General features: G+C 40.6%; 1 protein-coding gene across 10 annotated transcripts in view; it reads right to left on the bottom strand.

Annotated features, from left to right (window-relative positions):
* Positions 1–27,157, bottom strand: part of LOC125461148 (protein shisa-like-1) — a 149,859-nt gene that overhangs the window by 42,929 nt on the left and 79,773 nt on the right. The window contains exon 1 of one of the 10 annotated variants that reach the window (XM_059652361.1): positions 6,803–6,846. The exons of the other annotated variants lie outside the window; for them this stretch is intronic. The gene's annotated coding sequence lies outside the window, so the exon portion shown is untranslated. Of the gene's footprint in view, positions 1–6,802; positions 6,847–27,157 lie in introns of those variants that run through there. 10 annotated transcript variants of the gene reach the window in all.

Here is a 27,157-nt window from a genome sequence, read left to right on the forward strand (position 1 = left end):
CTCCATCCACAGACATCTTCTCACAAATGTCACACACAACTTGTTTTCTAATACACTGTTCAGACTGCACACAAGGTGGTGTAATCTGTTCTCTGTAAATATTGCTTTGCTTCAGCCAATACTGCTCCTCTTCCGTGCAAATGACCTGTGCTTCTCCTGTCACTACTGCAAAGTTGCCAGTTTTGGCTATGGGTTGCCTCATTTTGGGGGCATGATAAGGGGTCCTCTCTGCACAATGGAAGCCCTCCCTAATGGTGATTCCTACCCTTCCCTCTCTTCACTGCCCCCACAACTTGTTTCCCTCTATTCTGCATCACCGCTTGCTTGTGACCAGGACAATTGCGTGACTGAAAATGGTGAAACCATGCCATTTTCTCTGATGTCTAGCCTCCAGTGATGGTCTTCCCGTTTTGGAGGAGGGACTCCTTCCCAGATGAGAACAGAAGTCTCAGAACCTGAGTGAATTAGCAGTGTGATCGCAGTCAAATTGGCCATATCTACCCAGGATTAGAGAGCTTGGCTTTTCCCTGACTTCCACCTACAGAGAATGGGGTCATAGCTTTGACATGAAATTAGCCAAATATTGTCGCAGGAAAGAACCTTTATGTTTTGAGTTCATTTGGAATTGATCTACAAGGTGAGCAGAAATGTAGAAGGGAATTTTGTGGTATCAATTTTTGGTTAGAAATGAACATAAACAGGTTACCCTTCATTTTACTGTTTCCTCCCTGGAAATGAAGATTTATTTAAAACTTCAATCCACCTTACTCACTAGGTCTCCAAGTGGACATGTAAAGGAATGCTCTGGGTATTCATTCCACAATATAAACTCAGAATTGGCAAATGAAAAACACAAGAAAACATCAGAATGCAATACATTATTTCATAAAGTGCTGCATCTTACTAACATCTTTAATTCTCACACTCACTGGAATAAGCAATGTTATTAAAATATAAGATTGTCTGGGGGTTGCAAAAGTAAACTTACAGATCTACTGCTGCACATTTTGTCCAGAAGAAACACACCATTTCAGCTTTCCTTCAGAGATAGCAAGAACTGAAGATGCCGGAGTCAGAGACAACATAGTGTGGAGTTGGAGGAACACAGCAGGTCGGGCAGCATCAAAAGAGCAGGAAAGTTTTGGGTCAGGAGAAGCTCCCAACCCGAAACGTCAACTTTCCTGCTCCTTTGATGCTGTCTGGCCTGCTGTATTCCTCCAGCTCCACACTGTGTTATTTCAGGTTTCTTTTACTCCAGACAAGTCATGTGGCCGTATGCTACAGAGGAGATATTAGTTGCTTTATCTTGAGCTTTAAGGCAATAATGTTGCCTGCCCATTGTGATATCAGTCTGGAGTAACACTGGGCTATGGGTGTCTGCATATATGCTGTCCCTGAGGCTGCTTGCTGTTTATAACGAAGTAAGCCTCTTCATCTCCTTAATATACTGTACCACCCCTTTATTTACAAATCTCCATTGTAAGTTATCAAATACAACTCTCTAGTGGAGTCTCTAAGGCCTCTTCCTTCAATACTTATTCCAGACCGGCGTCTTCTCTCTACTGATATCATAAGTCATACGGTTCAAGATTATGATTTATCTGAATCCTATTATAGCACATTAGTATCATTTGAACCCATGAGTGTATACAGAATGACCAGGTGCAATACAGTGTGAAGCTGGAGGAACACAGCAAGTCAGGCAGCATCGGAAGAGCAGGAAATGTTTCAGGTTTACACTCTTCATCAGGACTCACTACCAGATGAGAATGTACTATGTACAAAATGTACTATGAGAGTCATTTACATAAGGCAGTGATTTTAGGTCTGTGTGGATGTGAAAGGGATAGGTTGTATGGTGTTTGGCTCGGAAAGATAAATATTCATATAGGATGCAAGTGAATGTAATCAGTGGGGAGGAGTGTTAATTGGGAAACACAGTGAAAATGAATTGAAATAAGGGAGAAAGGATATATAGAGGTCAGGTTCAATTGCATATAACTTAATGGGAACAGCAGAGCAGTTTTCTGAATCTGGGTCTGCGTGGGTTTGGTATTCAGCTGCGGCCTGATTTAGTTAATATCTATTATGCACATCTGGATTAACAGGGTGAAGAATAATCATCTGTCACAGAAACCCAATTATAATTAATGAGGTTTCCATAGCAGCCAAGGTTAGGGGATAAACAAGAAAAGCAAATGTTAATTCTGTGTGGGAAACAAACTGTACTATTTGAAATCTCATTTCTGTGTCTGTCTTCTGACAAGAAAAATATGTTTGTACTGCAGTGGGGCTGAGCTCTAGCTGTGCTGAATGAACTGCTGAAGGTCAGGGTAATTTCATTTAAATACTGTTAGAATGCACATAATATGAATACAGTTACATTGTTAAAGCAAGCAACAAATCATAACCACCCACAGTCTAATCAGTCCCTACAAACAAATAAAACATCTCAGAGTTAATCTGTGCTTCAAATATTCCATTTGAAGGAATGTTGCCTTTAAGGGTAAAGCTGTGTAAACGGTGACCACACAATGTAGGATAGCACATTGTAGTGATATAGTGTCAGTTCTTTCTTCCTGCAGAGTATATTAGTCTGTTACCATGCTGTCCTATTATATTTCATATAGTATGCTGCTCTCTAATTGTCCTGTTTCTTTATCAAGTTATAAATGGTTGTGCTCAGAAAGCTTCCTTAAAATCTATAGTATTGTTGGCAGGCTGAGGTTCATTTTGCTTCTTTGCTGAGTGCAAGGAGAAATAGTTTTAGAAGTAAAAGTTTTGAAGCCTTATCTTGCTCAACACACATTTTGAGGCATTGCTTGTGTATTGGAAATCCATTAGGTTATAAAAGACCTCTGCCCTTGGCATCTACTCTATCCCCTCTTTCTACCAGCCATTTTGGACAAGTCTTTGAAGCAAGTCTTTTACCCTTCGAATGACTCATGGCGGTGAAAGGAACATTATTTCTGATGGTGAGTTAACGCTAGGAAGACCGGGTTATTTTAAAAAAATCCTTCATAGTTTTGTAATGCATAGTGTAGTCTTTCAAATCTTTGGTGGTATCTGTGGTTCATTTGTATACAGAGACATCAATCTCTGTATATTATATACATTTCAAAGCTACTGAAAGCTATTGAAACTCAGGTGTTGAAATGCAGTCAAATCTGAGGGGTATTTTCTGACATCTGATAGTTAGTAGCACAGAAGGGCAAGTCAGAGAATAGGCTTTTATATGTGGCTTCTCTCGTGAGGAAGAAATCATGAAAATGTGTGCTAACAATCACAAAATGATAGCGAGGCTATTTGATGGCTTTTTAAAAAAAAACGGAAAAAGATGTAATAAAGTACTGGCACTGTGATGTGGCTCAAAGTGTTATATTTTCTGTGTTTGTATGTGGCAATGCTGTACTGTAACCAGAAAATGAGCGTTTTGGCATTGATGTTGCACTACAGCATGTTTACTGAGAGAACAAAGTTTTTTTTTATTATTCCTTTACAGGATGTCGGCATCGCTAGATAGGCTGGCATTTATTGCCCATTCTTAAGTGCCCAGAGCGCAGTTAAGTGTCAACCACAATGTTGTGGGTTTGGGGTCTGATGTAGGCCAGACCAGGTATGGATGGCAGTTTCTTTCCTTACAGAACATGAGTGAACCAGATGGGCTCTTTTGACAATTGACAATGGCTTCATGACCAGTATTAGACTCTTAATTTCAGATTTTTATTGAATTCAAATTCCATCATCAGCTGTGATGTAATTTAAACTTGGGTCCCCAGAACATTAACTGAGTCTCTGGATAAACAGTCCAGCAATAATACCACTAGGTCATTGACTCCCCACATGACAGACCCTGTGAAAATATTAATATCTTATTCACAGTGAAAAGCACATGCCCACTGGATATGATTCCTATAAAATTCATCTAACAGTTTTTCAGATTGTGTCATGACATGTGTTATTCCCAGCTACATGCCAATTGCTAACTACATGCTAAGAAAAAGGAATGCACCAGATGAAACAGTGTGATCATTGAGAAGGCACTTAAGCAATGTAAAAGGGCAACTTTGTAGTACTTCTTCATGTGTGTATTCTGACATAATATTGAGGGATATGTTTAGGTGATGCTTTACTGGCTGCGCATTCCTTTATATTATCTTTTTGTGCACATCCTGTGCTGCTGTAATCCTGTATGCCTCATTCTATCTAAGCACCCTCAAATCAAACCCAATCTTTTGATTTATTCTCATTCAGAATATCAGACTTTTGATTTGAGTGATGCTTTTGACATTTTTTTCATGAACAATATTACAAAAGTGATAATTGCACTTAAATGTTGAGGTTTGAAGACAAAGTGTGTTCAAGCAGGCTTAGGGAAAAAAATCTAGCTGAGAAGTTGTTAATACGCTAAAATAAATTGTTTTCTTCAAAGACTGTAAACAGCAAATAATTCTCAGCAATTTTTAAACACCTCACATCTATTCTTCTTGGTAAGTCTGTCATCACTTTCTGGTTGTGAAGAAAGGGAGAGAAGCAGCATCTGAAAATTAATCTGATAGTCACAACTGTTCTCATGCATTCACTTGGAGCAGTTAAGAAATTTAACAATGCATATCTGGTTATCAAATCTCACTAAACTTTTGCTTTTAATGTGTACATTTTAATTTCTCGTCATCACCACAAATTCTGTTCCTTAGCTGTTGACTCCATTTCTCACCCTGTTTTAAATGTCTGACATTGAACCAGACTGTTCACCACAATGGTGTCCTGTTTAACTTGACCTGTGCTTCTAAACATATATTGTCCCCGGTGTGAGAAATGCCCGGTTTCACCTCTGTCACATTGCCCACCTCTTCCTGTCTCAGCTTATCTGCTGTTATTCATGTGTTTGTTGTCCATGCGCTTGATTATACCAAGCCTGGTCAGGCTTTTGTCTTTTGCTATCTATAGTCTTGAAATTATCGAAAGCACTGCTATCAATTTCCTAGAATCTGAGATAACAAGGTATAGAGCTAGATGAACACAGCAGGCCAAGCAGCATCAGAGGAACAGGAAGGCTGACGTTTCGGGCCTAGACCCTTCTTCAGAGATGGGGGAGGGGAAGGAGGATCTGAAATAAATAGGGAGAGAGGAGGAGGCAGATGGATAGTGGAGAAGATAGGTGGAGAGGAGACAGACCAGTCAAAGAGGTGGGGATGGGCCAGTAAAGGTGAGTGTAGGTGGGGAGGAGATAGGTTAGTCCAGGGAGGACGGACTGGTCAAGGGGGCGGGATGCGGTTAGTAGGAAGGGATGGGGTGGGGGTAGGGGATGGATCATCTCTAATACATCTCTCGCTCCCTCCTGGACTTCTCTGTCTCCATCCCCAGCAACCACCTAGTGACCGATGTCCATTTCAATCTCACCGACTCCCACAGCTACTAGAATACATCTCCTCCCACCCACCTTCCTGCAAAAATGCCACCCCCTATTCCCAATCCCTTTGCCTCCATCGCATCTGCTCCCAGGATGAGGGATTCCACTCCCATACATCTCAGATGTCCTTGTTTTTCAAGGACCGCAACATCCCCCTCTCAGTGGTCGAGAACACCCTCGACCGTATCTAGTGCATTTCCCGCAACTCATCCCTCACACCCCCTCCCCACAATATCAACCAAAACAGAATCCCCTCGTCCTCCCACCATGTACCACCCACCAACCTCCGGATCCAACACATCATCCTCTGACACTTCCACCATCTGCAATCCGACCCCATCACCAAAGACATTTTCCCATCCCCATCCTTGTCTGCTTTCCGGAGGGACCACTCTCTCCGTGACTCCCTTGTCCGCTCTACACTATTCCCCCCACTTCAGCCCCACCACACCTGGCACTTTCCCCTGCAACCACAGGAAGTGCTACACCTGCCCCTACACCTCCCCCCTCAACCCCATCCCAGGCCGCAAGAAGACTTTCCACATCAAGCAGATGTTCACCTGCACATCCGCTAATGTGGTATACTACATCCGCTGTTCCCGTTGTGGCCTCCTCTATATTGGGAAACCAAGCGGAGGCTTGGGGATCGCTTTGCAGAACACCTATGCTTGGTTCGCACTAAACAACTGCACCTCCCAGTCACAAACCATTTCAACTCACCCTCCCATTCCTAAGACGTGTCCAACCTGGGCCTCCTGCAATGCCATAATGATGCTACCCGAAGGTTGCAGGGACAGCACCTCATATTCTGCTTGGGAACACTGCAGCCTAATGCTATCAATGTGGACTTCACAAGCTTCAAAATCTCCCGTCCCACGACTGCATCCCAAGATCAGCCCAGCTCGTCCCCAATTCTCTGACCTGTCCTTCCTCCCACCTTAAGCCCCACCGCATCTCCTACCTACTAGCCTCATCCCGCCCCCTTGACCTGTCCGTCCTCCCTGGGCTAACCTACCTCGTCCCTAATTCCCCACCTACACTCACCTTTACTGGCTCTATCCCCATCTCTTTGACCGGTCTGTCTCCTCTCCACCCATCTTCTCCTCGATCCATCTTCTATCCACCTCCCCCTCTCTCCCTATTTATTTCAGATCCCCCTTCCCCTCCCCCATTTCTGAAGAAGGCTGTAGGCTCGAAGCACCAGCTTTCCTGCTCCTCTGATGCTGCTTGGCCTGCAGTGTTCATCCAGCTCTACACCTCACAATCTATTTCCTAATTTGCACCAAGCCCTGTTCACCCCATCACTTCTCGGTTTGCTGACCTACATTCACTTCTGCTGTAATATGTTAACATGCACAAGCATGTTTTCAAGTGTTTCCCTGCCCTCACCTCTCCATCTCTCTTTCATCTCTGCCAGTCTGCAGTTATCTGAAATCCATGTGCCCATCCATTTCTGGCATCTTGTGCATTCTTGAATTTCTTCCTTCAGTCATTGGTGTGCCTTCACTTGCCAGACCCAAGCTCTGCAATTCGCTTGCTGCTTTGTGTCTCTTTGTTCTGCTTTAAGACATCCTTTCAAACCTATTTCTTTGACAAAGCTTTCGCTCATCTGTATGTCTTTATATGGCTCTGTGTCAAAGTTTGTTTGTTAACAATACCTTGGAGTACATTTTGAGTTAATTTACTGTGGGAAAGCTGCTGCATAAATACAAGTTGGTATTCCTGGTTGATCTTTGAAGAAAGTGAGTAATGTACATATGCAACAAATTTTGGCAATTTGGTTCACATTGCAAAATACCAATGTTATACTTCTAAGTTAGGTTATTGTGGTTAGGGGCAAATTGCCAAATATAAAGCATGCAGGCTTTTATGGGATGGGGTAGTATTACTGTACTTAAGAGAAATAGCAGACAATAACCTAAACCTTTCAGAGTGGGTGGTTGAGTAGATAAATGGTTCCTTGAGCCACTAGTATTTTGATAACTCAATGGATTTGTGAGACTTCGCGAGTCCTGACATAATCGATTCCTGGTACATGCGTTTACGTGTTTATTTTGGCTAAGCCTGAGTTGCACCGAATTTTCTTGCTGCAACTCCCAGTAAGATTTTTTGCCTTATCTTACCAACGACACCTCAGTGACTACGTACGTTGCCATATGGCATCCCTCAAGTTTGGGTCTACCTCCACCATACTGTTCCCAGAATAACTTGCTATTCAGCAGATATCCACTGAAAGACTGGCATCCCTTGTGCCTATGCAATCTTTAAAAGGCCACTAAACACCCCAACAACTGATAGGCTGAAGCTATCTGTTTCAGTTAAAGACAGTTTCTGAAGATTTTGGAGATGATGCTGTGATTTTCTGATCGGTAAAGAAGTCCTGGTCAAGGGGGTCATACAAAGAAGAGGTGTCTCTTCCCAGAGGATGAGTAATCTGATCAAGGTGGCCACCCTGATTAGTGCTGTCTTCATCATCTGGCGGAACAGCCAACAATGCTGTAAGAAGGTCAGTGACCTTCTCTGTTCCACCAGGGTAGGTACCATGCCCGTCCCTCTGCCACCTCACACTCATTCTACCTCTGCTACTGCACCCACCTCCCACCAAGGTTTGTGTTCTGCCATTAGTGGGATTATTGCTGGACAGTTAATTCTGAGACTGAGGTAATGCTCTGGGGACTGAGGTTCGAATCCCTCAGGGTAGATGGTGGAAATTGAATTCAATAAAAACCTGGAATTAAGTGTCTGATGATGACCATGAATCTGTTATCAATTGTTGGAAAAACCCAGCTGGTTCACTACTGTCATTTAGGGATGGAAATAACTATCCTTACTCGGTCTGGTGTACACATAACTCTCGACCCATAGCAATGTGGTTGAGTCTCAACTGGGCATTTAGGGACGGGCAACAAATGCTGCCTAGCCAGCAATGCCCTCATCCCACAAATAAAAAAACTCTATCTATTGCTTGCAACATTTTCCCTTACACCCTCTGCTCCATCACAATGCTGCTTCACCATTTCCTCGGAACACCTCACTACCTTTACCCCAGCTGCATCAGCACTAAGCACTAAGCAGCCTTGCCACCCATTTTCCCCTCACTCACCCCTCCCTTTTCTCAATAAAATGGGATTGCCAGGAACCTCCTCAGCTCGAAGAGTAACAGCGCTCAGCTTGATCCTGTTCTCTAAAGGCACTCTTGAGGAGACAATAATGGGATAATTTTCCACATTCCAGCCAAATATGTCCTGTGTTCGACTGTAGCTCTGTTATTGCCATCTCTGCTGAGATTAGCACAATGTATGCAGAGCAAGTATTGACATTGGGACCTTCCTGGCCGCTATGGCTCAGTGTCCCATGCTGGATAGTTCATTAACCATTGAAACATTGTGAAATGAGAGAGAGAATATTTATTAAACTTTCTACTAATAAGGGAGTCTAAAATGAACATTAAAGCTGCATTCAATTTAAATGACTGTAGTGTATGCTAAATCACAATTTCCCCAGAGTAGGAAAATAAATGATTTATAATAATTACATGCTTTATGTAAGATCAGCTTCATTTTGATTGATTATCAAGGTTAAATGTCACTTAACAAAAGATAAGTGATGGATCCTCCATTTATATCAGCTTTAAAAGCTGAAGATAATATTTGTGTCTGCCTGTAAACTGTATTCTACATGGGATTGTGAGTTTAATTTAATTTTTTTTCAAAATGTGATGATTAGAAATTGGTTTTATTGGTCATTTATTTTTACTATGGTGACTCTTGTGAATTCTCAGAGAAAATAATGTTCTGAACATTTCAATATCAGCCTGACTCCTGGCTGTCAGCTTGTCCCCTATACAGTTGTGAGCTCATATACCACAGAGAAGGATCAGAATCTTAACGAATAAGCATATAGCTTTTCCTTCCACCTCACCTCAGTTTACTATGGGAAGTTGTTTGGTTTTCTCACAGAATTTTCATGTGGCAAGTCTTAGTAAAAATATTTGACAATTTATTGAAAATATCCTCTTATTCATTTAATTTTAAGTTCTTGCAAGAGCTGAAATACTTGAGTTCCTGATTATTTTTCAAGATTTGTAGATTGACCTCATTGAAGGGCAGAATAAACTTAAGACGCTGATTGGTGTCCTGTGTACCAATGTTTCAATCATAGTTAGAAGTCTGAGCCTGTACTGCCACTTACGGTGCAGTTGATATTCATGTAACACATAAAGCAGCCCTATCAAACTGTCCCTCCACACACACATTCCCTACCTTCTCTCCACTAGTGCTTTCTAGATTCACACTGACTTAGAACATACAACAGTACAGCACAGGAATGGGCCCTTCGGCTCATGGTGTTGTGCCAAACATGACGCCAAATGAAATTAATCCCTTCTGCCAACCCTTGGTCCATATCCCTCCATTCCTTGCACATTCATGTGCTTATCTAAATGTCCCTTAAATGCCCTTATTGTATCTGCATCAACCACCACTCATGGCAACGCATTCCAGATTCGTACCACTCTTATCTGACCTCAAAATTACAATTCTCTTTTACCATTACCTGCACCCTCTGGCTCTGAATATGAAATTGTTTAAGACATTTGTTTTAAAATGTTTCTTCCACCTTAAAGCAAGTAGAAAGTCCTAGATAGGGGCCTGGTAGAGCAATCAAACTAATCCTGCCTGGAGACCAACCCTTATGATCTGCAGCTGAAAGCTATAGAAAGTCATGTCACTTCTCTAATGTTGACACCAATAAAGGACAGCTATTTTTCCTAGTTATGGTGATGTACAGGAGGCAGAAACAGCTGCTGCTAAGAAAAGCTGAGGAAAGCCTGCTTTTTACGTGACCCACCAAGAAAGGCATTGGTGAGAACTGATTCTCAGTTAGAAACAGGACACCGGGATACTCACCTGGGCATGACAGGGAAAAAGGATGATAGATTATAGAATTCCTACAGTTTGAAAGTAGGCCATTCAGCCCATCGGGTCTACACCGACCCAGGCCTGCATTTCCCATGGCTAGCCCACCTTGCCTGCACATCCCTGGACTTTGAGTCTGCTGAAAAGTTGGCTCGAAGTTAGAACCTAATATTCAAGGCTACAAGTCTATTGGGATCATGATTTAACCTAAAAACATATATCTACCTCAGTTGTGTTTGTTACTTGATGTGGGAGTATTTTTTCTATATGCATGTGTAGTGAGCTGTCTGTTACATAATACCCAGTCTATATGATTTCAGTTTGTTTGTGATAGTAAAAGACTTAAAACGTGAACTCTTACCCAGTATTGTTTCCAGCCCTTTGTTGGGAAATCTATTAAATTTTGTTTAATTGATTTTGGTCTGTATTAAATTTTGTTTAATTGATTTTGGTCTGTATAGAGATCTTAGCACTTTCATCAAACATACTGTGCTAAACTGTTTCACTTGTCTTCAAAACATGTAGAGAAACCCAGTTCCATGTTCGCATGAAAATCTTGCATCTACAGTGTGAATGCAAACACACACACCTTAACCTGTAACTAACACAGAGAATGTCTGAAAAACTCAGCAGGACAAACAGTCTCGCGGAGTGAAATAGAGTTAACTTTTCAAGTCTTCTCCAGAACTGACTTGTTCTCTAACATATACACATGCCAGTCTAGTGTTGTTAATCATCTCTTAGTAAATAGCCCTTCAACTACATTATAACCTTTACCTTTCTCGCCTCTTTTATGGTCTTTCAGAAGGCACTGTGATTCATACCCATTCAAGAACAAACAGAGACATTGCCATGCTGCTTGTTATGAATAGTGCATGACTGAAACTGCACTGTGTGATCACAGAAAGCAAGTAAGCAGCAGGTTTGAGGATTAATCCAGAAAAGGGCTGAAGGCAATTTGAGGTTGGAAGTGCCGTTGAAGTGATCAAGGATGGAAATTTCAGGGACACATTATTCAAAAGCATTGAACTTCCTCCTAATGAATGTCCTCAGTATGTTGGTTATGTGAGGAGAAACGCACTATCAGCCAAAGAGGGTAGCATCAAAACTCTGCATTTATCAATGGAGAATGTGGTCACCAGTAGACAGTGAAGTTCTGGCATCTTTTCCAGCTTGGTCCAGCTTAAATCAAATGAGTCGGGTTTCAAATAGATTATAGAATCTCTGACATATAATGTGGAACATTTGTTCTTACGCATAAAACTCTTAAAATAAAAAATGCATTTTGATTAGTCATTTATTTTATTGATGTAAAACTTTATTGAAAACTTTTCATGTTTTGCTACACATTTTACTTAATACTGTTCTTCTCTGATTTACTGTCACCATTTAGTGATATATTCACAAAATAAAAGAATGGCAGTGCTGAGATCCTTGACATGGCACCTTTAATTTCCATTCAGATCTTCTGACTTTGAACCTTGTGAATCTATCATATTTTGATCAATGTCGAACTTTATTCACTGCATTGAGCATCTGACCAAAATTTCCAACTTGTCCCTCTCCACAATTATTACGGTCACCTGTGACAGAGGTCGGGAAGCATGCTACAGCATTCCTCATGAAATGGACCATCAGCACCAAACTGCAAATTCTACTAAATTCAAAAACCCGACGCACTTTGAGTAGATGTGCTTTTCCTCTGCTCGTGAAGCATATAAAGACAGCTCTCAAAATAATGGGCTTACTCTCTGCTTCTTACTTATCAACTGGCTGCACTCCAACAGTTTGAGCCAGAGGGCAAACTCCATAGCACTAATAAAATATGTATCATTTCACATTCACTGACAGCGCAGACAGCCTGGAATATTTACCACGGTCTTGAGTTCTTAGCTGTACCTCATGCTGGTATATTTGTGATATGGAAGGGAGCTAGGAGGAAGGTTTTACTTACAGGCGAACTTAGAAAATAATGAGTTCTAAGCTGACTCGAGGCAATAGAAATTATCTGTATCTTCACACAGTACTGTCCATTTCTTTTATGCTCAAAGGAAATCTTGAAAACTGTTTTACTCACAACATGCAGCTGGCTTGCTTGCCCTCAACTGTACAAATACATGTTGTATGGCCCTGCATGTCAGAATATGGATGTAAAAAATGGTAGTTCAATGAACGGGGAGGTCTAGCTGGAAATGCAATCAGGTCTAAAAATGCCACTTAAGGGCTGTTCCATTTTGTTGGCTCCTTCCTAAAACAATATTGCACAATGAAACCAGGGTCACTCATTTTATAGAAGTCTGTGTGTTTGCCGAGCTGGGAGGTTTGATAGCAGACGTTTTGTCCACTTACTAGATGACATCCTCAGCGCTGTGGAGCCTCCTGCGAAGTGCTGTTGTCCTGTGCCGGTTCAGCTTTATATGATCTGGTTTTTGCTGCTTCCAGTAGGTGCTGGTTCCAGCTGTGTTTTGTAATGGTCACTATATCGGGTTTAATTCAATGTGTTTGTTGATGGAGTCTGCTAATGAATGCCAGGCCTCCAAGAATTCCCTGGCTGTCCTCTGTTGGCATGTCCAATGATAATAGTGTTGTCCCAGTTAAAAGTTTCTCTTGTCTATGAGAAAAACCACACTTTCACCTGGAATAACACTACTATCATTGGACATGCCAAACAGAAAACAACCAGGGAATTCTTGGAGGCCTGGCATTCATCAGCAGACTCCACCAACAAACACGTTGAATTAGACCCATATACCGACCACTACAACGCACAGCTGCAACTGGCACCTACCAGAAGCAGCAAAAACCAGATCATATAAAGCTGAACCGGCACAGGACAACAGCACTTCGCAGGAAGGTCCACAGCACTGAGGATGTCACCTAGGGAGCGGACGAAACATCTGCTATCAAACCTCCCAGCTCGGCGAACACACCAACACCCACAACCAGCACCCAAGCTACAAATCTTCACTCAAACCCTGATCACTCATTTTATGCTGAGGTGACCTTGCTTAAATGCACCGATTAGGCTCTGATGATATCATCCGCGCTGGATCTGCAATTTTAATCACAGGCCCATGTGAGGAAATCCAGCTTTGATGAGTACCAGCCACATTGAGACCACACTTTGAGCACTGTGTTCAGCTCTTGCCACTATGCCATAGAAAGATAGACTGGAAAGGGCATGAATATCAAAACTTAATATTCTTAGATTAACACGTGAGGAGGGGAAAAAGATAATTTCATCCAGTTAGGTGCCTTTGCAACAAACTGGAAAATGTTACCTTCTACAAGAGTGGGTTGTTTCCAATTGTACTAACAACTTGTGTTCTAAAGTAGCCAGGGTTGATCAGGTAATATCAATAGCCTTCACTCGTGTCAGGAATTAGTCACTTGAACAGTTTAAGAAAGTTGTGAGAAGAGATGATCCCATTTTCCCCTTTGCCACTCGAAATGCAATAATTACCACCCAAGATCTTTAGATATAGTGATTAACTGAGCCAAATCCGGTAGTGAAATATTTTGGGCAATGTTTAAGCTATTTCAGTAGTTCCTCATTCTACTGCAGTCAGTTTAATGATGCAAAGACTCCATTAGATGTTCAACCTTATGTATAACTTAGCTGCAGGTTGCTATTCATTGTTACTGGAGAAATAGTGGAGTTATATATAAATATAATAAAACCACATAAATACAGTCTTTGAGAGCCTCAGCTGACTAGTGAGTAGGAAGACAATCCTTGATCTTTCCTGCCTGGACTAAATCATGGGAGGTCTAGAAGGTGACAGAGTTTAATCTAAAAAACTGTAATAGCCATGATATAATAAAGTGATTTGTTTTCTGACAGGCTGATAGCCTTTCCTCATCCCCAGTGATTTAAGTTTCTTTCTAAACTAAGAGCTACGATACACTAAACAGATTCAGTGTCTGTAAATGCAGAAGATTATTTATAAAACAAAAACATGGTCATAATTTGTTTTCACCTCTTGTTAATAGTACTAAGCACTTTTATATAGCTCTGTTTTGTGGCATCAGTAATTTTATGTATAATGTGATTTTTGTATCTGTAGTTTGATTAATTTATTTAATCTATAATTTTCACACTTTATAGTACTGTTTTCCTTCAATCTATGAGCACAACCCGAAAATTCTTGCAAAGCCCACAAGTGCCCATTAACAACAATTGTGCACTATGTATACAAATTCACCTCACAAACATGGTGTTTAATTTAACTAATTAAAATATGCCAAATTAAATAATATTGCTACCATTGTTGCTACTTAACAATAACTTTAGTTGTTAGATTGGAAAGTTGTCACATTTCTGCAACGATATGATTTCACCATCTGAATCTTAATCACATCAACCTCACACTTACGACCAATGTAATATGTTAGCAGCTCTTGGGTATTGTTTGTGCTTGTTTCTGTTTGATATTCATATTGGTGAAAATGTTATATTATTCTGCAATATTTATAAGTTGTGCTGGTGCCATACAGCAGATTGAATGATACACTGGTGAATTTGCCACAACATGGCATTTGATTGGATCTGTCTTTTGGATATGTTCATTCTCTATTTATTGACTCCTGTTCAAGTGCCTTTTGCATTGTTTAGGTTCCACTGCAACCAGCAACCATTTCACAGTGAAGTGGGCAAGATGTCTGTTGCCTTATGTCTCATTATCAGTATATCTTTAAGAGACATACTCAACATTATCACTAGCATGTATCATAGCATGTGACCCAAGGTTATAATAGTTTCTTACCTCTGATCACTTGAAGCATAATACTCTATTAGAAGCATGCTGTTCAATTGTAGGCTAATAGCTTAATGTTAGTCCAGATCCTAAAGCACCCGAGGATTGTAATTTTTAATATATTAGCTCTTTGTAATAAATTGGATTCTTCAACTCCATGATATCAATTCATTGTTTCTTTCATTATGGGAGATAACATCAGCATTGTACCAGGTAAAACACCCTCTGGATGCAAGCTCTCACTCTTGTCAGTACTGCTGTGTATGAGCATATTGAGGTTTGGCTGTATACAGTGAGGGTGATTGAGCTATTACTTCCCTCCCTTCTTTCAAAGGAATACTGGCCTCTTCTCTTCACATTACTCTACAGACCTAATTACACTTGAGAAATAGAGATAACTCAGTGTGGAGCTGGAGGAACACAGCAGGCCAGGCAGCAGCAGAGGAGCAGGAGGGTTGACGTTTTGGATCGGGAACCTTCTTCAGAAATGGGGAGGGGGAAAGGGAGCTCAGAATTAACTAGGGCGAGAAGGGATTGGGGTGGGGAAGGTAGGTGGGATTGTGATAGGTGAGTGCAGCTAGGGAATGGTGGGGATTGGCCAGTGAGGTGGGAGGATTGGATAGGTGGGAGAGAAGATGGACAGGTTGTGTCAAGTCAAGGAGGTGGGGATGAGAGGGAGGGTTGGTCATGGGATGAAGCCAGGGTTGGGAGGTTTTGAAACTGGTGAAATCCATGTTTAGCCCATTGGGCTGCAGGCTCCTGATGTGGAATATGAGGTGCAGCTCCTGTGGGTGGCATCATTGTGACATTCACTGGAGGAGCAGCACCTCATATTCCGCCTTGGAAACCTACAGCTCAAAGGCCTAAACGTGGATTTCACTAGCTTCAAAATCTCGCCACCCCCAGCCTCATTCCCATTTCCAACCCTTTTCTCATCCCTGCCTCATTGACCTGATATAACCTGTCCATCTTCTCTCCCAGCTATCTGCTCCTCCTACCTCACTGACCAATCCCCACCACTCCCTACCTGCACTCACCTATCATCATCCCACCTACCTTCCCAAGCCCCAACCCTCTCTCTCTTTATTTCAGTGCTTCCTTCCCTCTTCCCCATTTCTGAAGAATGGTCCCAACCCGAAACGTCAACTTTCCTGCTCCTGTGATGCTGCCTGGCCTACTGAGTTCCTCAACTCCATACTGTGTTATTTCTGACTCCAGCATCTGTGTCTTGCTATCTCTATAATGGAGAAGTATTTTTGTTTTCAATTTTAGCCTTAGAGAAAGGATGCTGTAGCTGCCCAATTTATTTTTTTTCATCAAGCAAAATTGCTTTGCTAACACTTCCAACCATGTGCTATACTTGATGTGATGAACTGAGGTGTGTTTCATTTACTGCAGTTACAACAGGCTACAGATTTATAGCTAGTGACCCTCTGTGCATGCTGTATCTATAATTTGATGTCATTTTCATTCATGAAGGCTGCTGCCTACAAATTACTGAAGAAAGCAGATGCACTTTAGCCTCCCTTCACAATAAGGTGTATCTTTTACGCTACTAACAAGCTGGGAGTGCTTTGTTATTATGATGTTTCATGTGAGGAGTTCACTCATCTACTAGGATTAATAATGGAACAGACAATGGATGTGAATCTATCCTTCATGTCAATGCACTGAGATAGATCAAGGCCACCTTCTCAATGGCAAACCAATGCGAGTATAATTTGCATCCTATGGCTTTTGCTTAGCAACAACATATCTATTCTTGTCCTTCAATACAAGAGAAACTTTTCAACTATTTCCATGTTGCATTTTACGTAAAAAAGACACTTGGGTTTGAAGCAGGGTCTCTTGAGTTTTTCATATAGAAGAAACAAGTCAGAAATTAGATTTTCTCCCCCTCTGGCCTATTGCTGTCACTCTTCATTTGATATATTTTTATACTTTGCATAATCTAACTCTGTATTTCTAATCTCATGGAAGTACTATTACTGAAAAATGTGAAGCCATCTGAACTACCATTGCATCAGAAATTTTCACTCAGAAACTCATTCTAAGAAAACAAGGTGTAGAGCTAAAAGAACACAGAAGGCCAGGCAACATCAGAAGAGCAGGAAAGCTAATGTTTCAGGTCTGGGTTCTGAAGAAGGGTCCAGAACCAGACCTATAATCTCAGCTTTCCTGCTTCTCTGATGCTGTGTTGATCCAGCTCTACACCTTGTTATTTTAGACTCCAGCAATCGGCAGTTCCTATTACCTCACTCAATCTAAAGTATGGTGTTGAGAACAACTTTTGTTTAATTACATTGAAACCTTGGGCCAAGATTCAACTTGGAGAAGACCATCAAAAATAGAAAGAATAAAAGAGTAGAATAAATATATAAAGTTTGCTTGGTCACTTCTTTTGACAATATCTAGCCTGGAATCAATAATCCAATAGCACAATCTGTTTCTCGTTGTTTTCCTAATCACAGTTATCATTCCATGCTCAAATTAATCATATCTATATTGCCTGTTCATCCTTTGAGAATTTGTGACTTTCATTTATTGTCTATGTATATTGCTATTGATTTTGATTACTTCAGTTAGGTCTCCCCAAGCTTATTTTCTCATATGTCACCGCTTCCAATTTCAGTTGACTACCCCAGTAGGGTTTAGACCTCATTTGTTGTATCAAATTAATTACTGTTCATTGTAATCTCTTCAAACGAAGGGCTCAGAAGTTGGTTGCTTAGCATGTATATTTCTGCTGTCAGTTTTGTGGCATCCCTTGTCTCTTCGTAATGAGGATTCACTGCTACCATGACTTCCAGAACTTATACCACAGAAATGTATGCTAGTTTAAGAGTTGCAGGTTGACTTTAATTGTCACAGATTAGATTGAACTCATGATTTTGTACTATCGGCCTAAAGGTACAGCATGTGAATGAGCATAACAGTCCCCTCTCCAATCTCATTTACATTAACTTGTATTTTCCCCTTATTTACCAGGAGTCCCAGTCTATCCAAATTCACTATATTTTGCTTAAAACATATTATTTTACACCCTTCCAATGAACTTGTTGCCACTTCTTTGTCAAGTTCTGAATCTATTATCTACATTGTAAGGAGAAAAAGTGCCAATATCAAGTCCCAAGGAATCATTCTAATCGCCGTATGGCAACGCATCTCCATGGTACAATTACCTTTATTTCTTCTGATTTATTAAGCTTCTCATCTACTTCAGAAGCATCTCCCACAATATTCATTTCAACAGTTTCAATCAACCTTCTGTGTTACAATGTCAGAAGTGTTGTTAAATTTAAAGTGTATAATAGCCATATGGCATGGCATATATTAACTTTTCACAGAGACTGTCAAATATGTTTGACATGATCCCCATCTCATATAACCATATTGACTTTTTCTTTTTGTAATTTATTCGTGAGTTGCTGCATTACTCCCTTCTTCAATATGTCATTTAGTATGTCACTTAGAACCGAGTAATGTTCGCTTGCGTGTATCTGGGTCATCTTAATTCAATCTTAAAGTTGAACAGAGGCTCTTGTTCTGAAATTATTTCTTTTGGAGGGGGGCCTCCTTCAACACAATAGTTATTCAGAATATTCACTAAACCTTGATCAATTGATATTGTGCAACCCGGTATTCTTGATAACTTATTGGATACAACTATATTTTTATTTACTGTGTCCTGCAAACTTCTTTTTTTGAATTTAGCTCTCCTAACCAGTTTGCTAACTTACCATTACATTGATATCTTAAGATATCAATCTCTTTTTCTCTGATCTGCAGATTATTACTGAAGAATATTTGAACTTATCCTTAATTATTTCTCTTTGTTACTTTTCCTTTTCCTGGTTTATAACACATGAATGTAGGAAATATGACCATGCAGCCTTTGCACTTGGTCTATCAATACCATCAGACTAACTTTTGGCCTGACTCAATTTTCCCACTGGTTTCCCATATCGTTTGATTTCCTGAGATACTCTTTTGGGACAAGAATACCACAAATGCAAAATACTTCAAAGAAATTTCTCCTCAGTACCAAATAATCAGCACCTTATCCTGAGCGTGTGGCTCAGATTTCCAGATTTCCAGATTTCCTAGCTAAAGGACACATCCTGTCCATGACTACCCTGGACAAGCCCCTTCAAGATTTTGTTTGTTTCAGTGGGAACACCCCTTATTCTTCTAAACTCCAGAGAATATAGGCCCAACTTAATCAGCCTCTCCTCCCAGGGACCAACTTAGTGGTTATCCACTGGACCCAAAACTTTAACTCTGTTTTTTTCTTTCACAGATGCTGCCAGACCTACTGAGCTTTTCCAGCAACTTTGTTTTCATTTCTGATTTACAGCATCTGCAGTTCTTTTGGTTTTTATGCACGTCCAATATAGGCCTAAATTTATTTACATTTAGAGACCAAACTTCACAACTCTCAACCCCATTAAAGGCTGTTTAATAGTAGCAAGATTCCTTTTCACTCCCCCTTGTATTTCAATCCCCTTTCAAATACATGCTATTTACCTTCCTAATTATTTTCTATACTTGCATGCAGACCTTCTGTATTCTTTGTACAAGTCCACCCAAGTCCATCTGAATATCAATAGTCATATCTTTATGGCCTTTTCAAAATGAATGCGTTTATCTGTTCTTCCAATCAAAATGAATAATCTCACATTTACCCACATTCCACCTGTCACCTTGTAACCCATTCACTTAATCTGTATGTATCTTTTTCCACCTCCTCACAGCTCATCTTTCCATTTATCTTTGCATTATCAGCAAACATAGATCTATTATTCATCTCTTACTCTGAGTCATTAATATAGATTGTAAATTTCTGAGGTCTCCAGTTCTCACCCATTAGGTACTCCACTTCTCACAGCATGATCACTTGAAAATGTCAGACTTATTTACTCTTTGCCTCCTGTCCATTAATCAATCCTCCCTCTCTGCTACTACATTACCCTAGAACCTCATGAGCCCTTATCGTGTGTATGAGCCTCTTCTTGTAGAATATTGTTGAATGCAGTCTATACCAGTTACAGCCCCAAATAATACTTCAATCAAACACAGTTTTTCTTTCATAAAATTATGTTGGCTTTTTCCTGATCATTCTATAATATTTTAAAAAATTGTTTTCTAATCAACTTCTTCAGAGATGTTATTAATTACCTCTGGAGCAAGTGGGACGTGAACCCTGGCCTCTTATCCCAGAGGTATGGCAACCACTTCTACACCAAAGATTCCCATTATGTAGATAGTTAAGGCTTCCTTAGTAGTAGATCCCAGCACTTTCCTAGTACTGTTGTTAACTAGCCTGTAGTTCCCTGCATTCTCTCTCCCTCTTGTCCTAAATAACAGCAATAGATGTGCTCACTTCCAAATCTGGGATTATTTGAGAATCTAGAGAATCATGGCTAATCATAGCCAGTGCAGCTATCCACTTGTGCACCCTCGGATGTAGACCATTAGGTCCTGTAGATTTTTCAGAATTTACTCATTTAGGTTTCTCTGGTACTTTGGTTCTGGTGAAACTGATTATCATGATTTGCCTCCACTTATTAACCCATTGCTTGTCCTCTTCCTGGTATATAGCTTTTGTCTTCTCCTGTGAAGTAATGTATAATTTTGCTCAATGCCTGTGCAATTACTTTATGTTCAACATTTTGGATTGTTTCTTTAAATGTTTTTCACACAATTTATTTTTCACTAATCTTCTTAACCAGTTTATCCAATCAAACATAACCAATTGTCCCCTCATCTTCACTTAGTTGGTTTTATTTAAGTTTAAGATTATTCTTGTAACTGGAAGATGTCGCTTTCAAACTTAACATAAAATTGTATTGATTATGATCATGAGTTCCCAGCAGATATGTTACGAGTGCAAATATTAATTAATCCTGCCTCATTGCAATATATTAGATCAAAAATAATTTTATCCCTAATTTATTCCATGATATAATATTTCCGAAAACTGTCACATAAGCATACAAACGCATCTTTCAGAGGACCTATGTGAATGTCCAATATATATGAAGAATAAAGTCACCCAAAATTTTACATTGCTTCTATTGTGAAATTCTATTTTTTTTGTTTAATATTCTCTCCAATGATATAGCTTCTGTTATACTATTAATTACTGCTGCAATTTTACTACTGTTAATCTCTACGTATACTGATTACACTTTGAGACCTTCTGAGCCAAGATGCTTTTCCATAATGCCTTATGTTATCCTTTATTGGGGGAACCTCTCTTTCGTTATAATGGTGATTACAACTGAACTCATCTTCAAACTCCACAACCTATGTCTATGCTCCCTCCTCTGAAACTGGGTTCTCGACTTCCTGACCAAAAGGCCGCAATCAGGAAGGATAGGCAACAACTCCTCTTCCACAATAATCCTCAATGCCGGTGACCTGTAAGGCTGCGTACTCAGCTGCCTACTGCGCACCTTATACACTCACAAATGTATGGCCACATTCAGCACCAACTCCATTTACGAGTTTGCTAATGACACCACTGTTTTGGTCAGATCTCAAACAATAACAAGATGGATAACAGGGAAGGAGATGGATTGCATAACGGCATGTTGTAAAGACAACAATTGCTCCATTAATGTCAGCAAAATAAGGGAGCTGGTCATTGGCTTCAGGAAGTGGAGTAGAGGACACATCCCTCTCTGCATCAATGGTGCTGAGGTGTAGATGATCAAGAATGTCAAGTTTCTGGGAGTGATGATCACCAACGATCTGTTTCATCCCTTGATGTTGATGCTACAGTCAAGAAAGCACAGTAATGCCTCCATCCTCAGGAGGCTAAGGAAATTCAGCATGTCCATTAAGACTCTTACCAATTTTTATAGAAGCACCCGAGGAAGCATTCTATCTGGATGCAACACAATGTGGTATGGCAACTGCTCTTCCCAAGACCAAAGGACACTACAGAGAGTTGTGAACACAGCCCAGTGAATCACGCAAAGCCTCCCATCCATTGACTCCATCTATACCTCCCACTGCCTCGGGAAAGCAACCAACATAACCAAAAATCCCTCCCACTCTGCTTGTACTCTCTCCCACCTGCATCCATTGGGCAGAAGGTTTAAAGTTTGTATACACCTATGAACTGATTCAAGTACAGCTTCTTCCCTGCTGTTATCAAACTTTTGAATGGACCTCTTTAAGGTTAATGTTGATCTCTCTGTGCAGCTTCTCAGCAGCTGTAACACTGTATCCTGCACTCTGTTCTGTCGCTCTGATGGAATTGTATAGTACAACCGGCCCGTAAAGCATGTAAGACAACACCCTTTTCACTGTATCTCAGTACATGTGACAATAATAAATCAAATCAGAAACACTGACCAGCAACTCGAGAGAAACAGAAAGAATGAACGGTTCTGAAGCAGGGTCATTTGGGACTTCTTTCCCTGGAGTGTAGGAGATTGAGGTGTGACCTTATAGAATTTAATGAAATCATGAAGGGCATAGGTGAGGTGAGTAAGCCAAGGATTTTCCCCTAGTATGGGAGGTTTTAAGACTAGTGGGCATAATTTTAGGTGAGAGGAGAAAAGTTTGAAAGGGACCCGAAGGGCAACTTTTTCACACAGACGGTATTTCGTGTGTGGAATAAACTGCAGGGGGAAGTGGTGGATGCAGGTACAGTTACAATGTTTAAAATACATTTGGATAGGGACATGAATAGGAAAGGCTTAGATGTACATGGACCAAATGCCGACAAATGGGGATAGTTTAGTTTGGGAAACCTGGTTGGCACCCTATGCTTCCCCAACTCCCTCACCCAGCTTCAGCTGAAATTGAAATCTAACCAAAAGCCTAAATCTTAATAACCTAGCTATTTGATTTAGGAAGATTAGGAAGAGCTTGTGTAAAATTTAAAATTTGAGGTCACCTTTTATTTCATGAAGTGCAATTTCTGAATGAGTAAAATTGACAATCGCTTGCTGTTTTTCTGTTTCTCTATCTCTCTCTCTCTCTCTCTCTCTCTGTCTGTCTATAAAAATTTTCTTTAACCTACTTGCTGTTAAGGATATCTCTGAGTTTCCACTCATGGCCTTGGGATACGAAAGGACCTGAGATACACTGCAGTTACGAAACCTTCTCTCTCAACAGCAAAACAAGAGCAGAGAATGCTGTTATATCATCTACCAAACAACCAGTGGAATTACCCATTGAAAAGAATTGTAACTAATTCCTAGGGCCGTTTTTCCATCATGGGTCTCTATGCAAATCCAGAATGGCCCAAGTGAACTCAGGTCTCACTGCATGTGGAATCACAGCTGTTCTTATACATTCTATTGTTCCACGGTGCATAAACTCTGAGGGTGCGCCTTGAGGCAAGTATTGACTGGGCTTGTGACCTTCAACACTAAGCAATGTTAACTACTTTGACTAAAATATTAAAAGGCAACATGCACTCATAATGTAGTTAATCTTGTACAAGTTTATACAGAGTGTATTAATCTCCAGTTGGTGTGGCAGTTTTAACACTTTCTGTAAATGAATGTTTTCTAATAACTACCTTAAATTTCCACTTCTCTAGTTTGAGCCTGTGCCCTTCCCTAAATCTAATTAATTCATTAAAGTATCATTCTGGACTTAGCCTTCTTATACCAGTTACTGTTTCATGTTCTGAAGCACCCCTTCTTTTCATGGGGAGTCAGCTGGAAGCCCTTTGCTTGTGGTTCATTTTGGCCTCTTTTCTTTCCTTGGCTCCTTTTTGTGACCCTATTAAATTTGGCAGGCTCTAGTTTGGCCTCTGAGACAGTTCTGTCTCCCTTGTCGTGACTGTGTGACCCAAACCATTTGGGGTTACTACAAGTTGATTGCCTACCAGAGGAGATAACAAAAACTGCAGATGCTGGAGGTCAGAGTCAATACAGTGTGGAGCTGGACGATCACAGCAGGTCAAGTAGCATCGGAGGAGCAGGAGAGTCAATGTTTCGGGCCTACGCCTTCGTCAGGACTGTCCTGATGAAATGTAGACTCTCCTGCTCCTCTGCTGCCTGACCTGCTGTGATCCTCCAGCTCCACACTGTAGTGACCTTGATTGCCTGCCAGATCGTTCCTGAGTGTGAATTTGGCTTGTTTCTTATATGTAGAGTTTTTTCAAATTTTGTCCTCTGTAGTCAATTTTTAGCTCCTGCTTTCCAATCTACTGCAGACTAAGAGGTCAACTTCTGTTACAGACAGATTGCACATGTGAAAAATAAATCTCTCTCCTTTTTCTTACCACCTGCCCATAAACATGTTTTGATTGAGTTTTACTTCAATTTTTAAAAGTGGAGGAGAGTTTTTCACACTACCTCTGTTGGTGGATTCTGACTTTTAAGGATTATTGTAAAGTTAAAGCACAAGTAAGTTGTATTTCACATACACTTAGATGCAAGGGAACATTTCACTCCACTGATTACTTCGAAACATGTACAGAGAGGTCAGATCAGAAAGGATATCAAGATTTTTCAATTAGTAAAAACCCAACTGCAAAACAGCTGAGGAATGCCAGTTTAATTAGAATTAGAACAGTTAGATGGTTGTCTTTCAGTGGCATGGATGCAATAGCCAAAGGGCCTTTTTCTGTGCTGTCGATGTCTATGACTCTAAAAATGTCCTCACTTTGAAGATGGAATTGAAAAGTCCGAAACTGTAGTTAGTAGTCTGGAAGCCTTTTGTGGAGATGGTTGATTGGTTAGCCCAACTATTGGTTAGTTGAGGAACTGTAGGTGTTTCATCTTCAAATAAAATCTTCAAAATATATTCTGAGGAAGTTTTACTGAGATGTGCCTTCCACTCTATTGTTTTGACAAAATAGAATTTTTACTTGCTGAGAGAACAAGTATGAATTGTTGGCTGATTTTTACAGGCTAAAGGCATTTCATTTGTAGCAGCCAGTTAGGGGTGTTATTATTATCAATAAATGTTGTAGACCTAGCACTGACCCTTGAACATCATTTCAAAATGGTTTGGTTCGTCCCCTCCCCCCACTGCACCACACAACCAGCCCAGCTCTTCCCCTCCACACTGCATCCCAAAACCAGTCCAACCTGTCTCTCCCTCCCTAACCTGTTCTTCCTCTCACCCATCCCTTCCTCCCACCCCAAGCCGCACCTCCACCTCCTACCTACTAACCTCATCCCACCTCCTTGACCTGTCCGTCTTCCCTGGACTGACCTATCCCCTCCCTACCTCCCCACCTATACTCTCCTCTCCACCTATCTTTTCTCTCCATCTTCGGTCCGCCTCCCCCTCTCTCCCTATTTATTCCAGAACCCTCACCCCATCCCCCTCTCTGATAAGGGTCTAGGCCCGAAACGTCAGCTTTTATGTTCCTAAAATGCTGCTGGGCCTGCTGTGTTCATCCAGCTTCACACTTTGTTATCTTGGTTAAAAAGGCAATTGGATTTAGCCCTGACAGTCATGTGACTGAGCTTCCTGGAAGGTGACAAGTAGGTATAATTGATACATTGGCTTGCATTGCCAATAGCAAACTGCCAATGACCCATTCCAGGGGTCAGGTGGAAAGCTACTAACACATCACCTTTGTTAGTAACAAATCTCTTGTATAGAGGATATTTTTGGAGACAGTCCTCTCTGAAGCAGGATATTGCAGGAACTGAACTGCACTAGCTATATAATTAGCCTGTGATTGGAGAAGCTGCAAGCAGCTAGAAAAGTCAATGCTGGCATTGAGGCCATCTCTCGGGAATCCTTTGGGGAAAGGTGAGAGAGGGTGCAAGAGACATATGAAAGGAGATGGAGGCTGCGAGGGAGAGAAAATAGTTTTACACTTAGTCTAAGTAAAGGAATACTTGCTAATTAGCATCTAAGAAACTTTCAAATCACTGAGTTCCTTGAGAATTAAAGTGGAGCCCTTCGATTATGATGTATATATTTAGGAGTTATTATAATTGGAAAAAATGTGGCAATCCTACTGCAATGAAACCTATGATTGTGACTCAGGTTGCAGTAAATTTGGGCTTTAACTTCTGAGCTAAAATGTTCCTGCTTTGTGCATATGCAATAGAAGAGTTTTAGCTGTGATCTCACCAATTTGTGGAAGTTATGTTTAGTATGATGGCATATTGGGTGTAGAGGTGTGTGGCAGCTATTTAGAAACAATTTTTGTTAACCTTACGCCTGTTATCTTGTATGAATTTAAATACTGTGCTATCTAGGAAATGAACTTTTCTTTGCATGTTTTGTATTTAAGTTTCATGTAGAGTCATTGAGCTGCACTGTACAGCATGGAAACAGACCCTTCGGTCCAACTCATCCCTGCTGACCAAATATCCTAAATTAATCTAGTCCCATTTGCCAGCATTTGGCCCATATCCCTCTAAACCCTTCCCATCCAGATGCCTTTTAAATGTTGTACTTTTATTCGCCTTCACCACTTCCTCTACTAGTTCATTCCATACGTGCACCACCCTCCAGTGGAAAAGTTATGCTTTAAGTTCTTTTTAAATCTTTCCTCTATCACCTTAAACCTATGCCCTCTAGTTTTAGATTCTCCCACCCCAGGGAAAAGACCTTGGCTATTCACCCTATCCATGATCCTCATGATTTTATAAACCTGTATAAGATCACCCCTCAGCCTCCGACGCTCCAGGGAAGATAACCCCAGCCTATTCAGCCTCGACTTACAGCTCAGAACTTCCAACCCTGGCAGCATCTTTGTAAATCTTTTCTGATTCCTTTCAAGTTTCACAACATCCTTCTTGTAGCAGGAAGGCCAGATGTTGATAATTATTGAGCATATGGATGTATAATTCTAATTCTGTTAGTGTGAGTCCAAATATACCACATGCCAATACAAATGCAGAAATTATTTCATTACATGACAGAATCATATTGTAAATGAGTTAGTTAAAATGAAGAAAAGCAATCCTCAAAAATCAAAAGGTAGACCCTGACAATCAGCTCTTGAGAAACATAAAATAGCTCTTGAGAAAATTCCAAGATGAGCAGTTCAAAAAGAAAAATTATTTTGAACTTTGTTCTGAATCCATTTTGATGTTTGAAAACTGTCATGACTTCTCAGTGAGAACTGT

This window comes from Stegostoma tigrinum, chromosome 18 (assembly GCF_030684315.1).
Source record: "Stegostoma tigrinum isolate sSteTig4 chromosome 18, sSteTig4.hap1, whole genome shotgun sequence".
Taxonomy (NCBI): Eukaryota; Metazoa; Chordata; class Chondrichthyes; order Orectolobiformes; family Stegostomatidae; genus Stegostoma; species Stegostoma tigrinum.